Genomic DNA, 2988 nt, shown 5'->3' with positions numbered 1-2988 from the left:
AGAGTCGTGTTGCTTGATAGTGCAGCACTAAGTGGGTGGTAAACTCCATCTAAAACTAAATATAACCATGAGACCGATAGTAAACAAGTACCGTGAGGGAAAGTTGAAAAGAACTCTGAATAGAGAGTTAAATAGTACGTGAAACTGCTTAGAGGTTAAGCCCGATGAACCTGAATATCCATTATGAAAAATTCATCATTAAATAATTAAAAATAATGTGCATTTTTTTCATATAAGGACATTGTAATCTATTAACATAATAAAGTATTTATCAAAAGATCATTGGTGATATTAAGTTTATTTAAATTAATTTGCTTTTTAAGCATATTAACATAGAATAAATACTAATGATTTGATAAAGTGTTGATAGATTTTATTATATATAATGCTAAAATTCATTTTTTGAATTTTACAAAAAATTTAATATCTATGATATTAATATTTATTTGTATGCATTTATATGATTAACAATGCGAAAGATTCAGGATACCTTCGGGACCCGTCTTGAAACACGGACCAAGGAGTCTAACATATGTGCAAGTCATTGAGTTATATTAAACTTAATGGCATAATTAACTTAACTTAAAAATATAATGGGATTAATTTTTAGTCTATTTTCTTAAATAGTCAATTAATTCAATCCCGGGGCGTTCCATATAGTTATGTATAATGATAATTTATTATTATTTATACCTCTAACTGGAGCGTACCTTGAGCATATATGCTGTGACCCGAAAGATGGTGAACTATACTTGATCAGGTTGAAGTCAGGGGAAACCCTGATGGAAGACCGAAACAGTTCTGACGTGCAAATCGATTGTCAGAATTGAGTATAGGGGCGAAAGACCAATCGAACCATCTAGTAGCTGGTTCCCTCCGAAGTTTCCCTCAGGATAGCTGGTGCATTTAAAAATTATATAAAATAATCTTATCTGGTAAAGCGAATGATTAGAGGCCTTAGGGTCGAAACGATTTTAACCTATTCTCAAACTTTAAATGGGTAAGAACCTCACCTTTCTTGATATGAAGGTTGAGGTTATGATATAATGTGCCCAGTGGGCCACTTTTGGTAAGCAGAACTGGCGCTGTGGGATGAACCAAACGTAATGTTACGGTGCCTAAATTAACAACTCATGCAGATACCATGAAAGGCGTTGGTTGCTTAAAACAGCAGGACGGTGGACATGGAAGTCGTAATCCTCTAAGGAGTGTGTAACAACTCACCTGCCGAAGCAACTAGCCCTTAAAATGGATGGCGCTTAAGTTGTATACCTATACATTACCGCTAAAGTAGATGATTTATAAAACAATTTCGATTGATTTATAAATTTTGAAACTTTAGTGAGTAGGAGGGTACAATAGTGTGCTTAGAAGTGTTTGGCGTAAGCCTGCATGGAGCCGCTATTGGTACAGATCTTGGTGGTAGTAGCAAATAATCGAATGAGACCTTGGAGGACTGAAGTGGAGAAGGGTTTCGTGTGAACAGTGGTTGATCACGAGTTAGTCGGTCCTAAGTTCAAGGCGAAAGCCGAAAATTTTCAAGTTTTTAATAAAAAAATATTAATAAAATTTATATATATATATTAAAAAATAATTAAATACTTGAATTATTTTGAACGAAAGGGAATACGGTTCCAATTCCGTAACCTGTTGAGTATCCGTTTGTTATTAAAAATGGGCCTTGTGCTCATCCTGGCAACAGGAACGACCATAAAGAAGCCGTCGAGAGATATCGGAAGAGTTTTCTTTTCTGTTTTATAGTCGTACTACCATGGAAGTCTTTCGAAGAGAGATATGGTAGATGGACTAGAAGAGCATGACATTTACTGTTGTGTCGATATTTTCTCCTCGGACCTTGAAAATTTATGGTGGGGTCACGCAAACTTCTCAACAGGCCGTACCAATATCCGCAGCTGGTCTCCAAGGTGAAGAGTCTCTAGTCGATAGAATAATGTAGGTAAGGGAAGTCGGCAAATTAGATCCGTAACTTCGGGATAAGGATTGGCTCTGAAGATTGAGATAGTCGGGCTTGATTGGGAAGCAATACCATGGTTTATGTACTCGTTCTGGGTAAATAGAGAATTACGATTCTTGTTCCCCGGATAGTAGTTACGTAGCCAATTGTGGAACTTTCTTGCTAAAATTTTTAAGGAATTATATCATTCGATATATATTCTTTTTAAATTATAACGATTATCAATTAACAATCAATTCAGAACTGGCACGGACTTGGGGAATCCGACTGTCTAATTAAAACAAAGCATTGTGATGGCCCTAACGGGTGTTGACACAATGTGATTTCTGCCCAGTGCTCTGAATGTCAAAGTGAAGAAATTCAAGTAAGCGCGGGTAAACGGCGGGAGTAACTATGACTCTCTTAAGGTAGCCAAATGCCTCGTCATCTAATTAGTGACGCGCATGAATGGATTAACGAGATTCCTACTGTCCCTATCTACTCATTCTCATTGTGATTGTTGAGCAGTGAAGACGTGTCGTGTCGCGAGCGCATAAATTTTTGTCAATTTCGTTTTGTGCTATATCCGCGAGTATTACCGCGAATCGAGTGACGCTATAGTGTAGCTGTACATGAGCTGCATAGTGATTCCGAGAATTGTGTAAAGTGAGTGCCGTTGTGTGTTTCACCGGAATTTTGGTGACGCTACGATTAGCGTGGCTGTACAGTAGCTGTACGCTGTTAAGGGCAACTGTGTTAGTGAGTGCCATTGTGCGAATACGGGAAGTGTGCCCGTTATTCGAGTGACGCCAATTGTGCGCGTGGCTGTACATAGCTGTGAACTATTAGTGGTTTTGTGAGTGCCGTTAATTTTCGGCGTGGATATAGGGAGTGCGTCGATAGTTTGGCGTGCTGTTATATTGCTATCTTCGGCAGTGATAAAAGGGGTGTTATTTTTGTGCGTGGGTACAGTGCTGCGCCAAGGTTGAATACCTTGTGCAGGTGCCGTGTTCACAGCGTGCTGCGTTTGGCCT

General features: G+C 38.4%; 1 pseudogene; it reads left to right on the top strand.

Annotated features, from left to right (window-relative positions):
• Positions 1–2507, top strand: part of LOC128871493 (large subunit ribosomal RNA) — a 2785-nt pseudogene extending 278 nt beyond the window's left edge.
• The last annotated feature ends 481 nt before the right edge of the window (positions 2508–2988 follow it).

The sequence above is a fragment of the Anastrepha ludens genome, unplaced genomic scaffold (assembly GCF_028408465.1).
Source record: "Anastrepha ludens isolate Willacy unplaced genomic scaffold, idAnaLude1.1 ptg000149l, whole genome shotgun sequence".
NCBI classification, from domain to species: Eukaryota; Metazoa; Arthropoda; class Insecta; order Diptera; family Tephritidae; genus Anastrepha; species Anastrepha ludens.
Note: the sequence above shows the minus strand (reverse complement) of the source record. Positions and strands in the feature narration are given on the sequence as shown.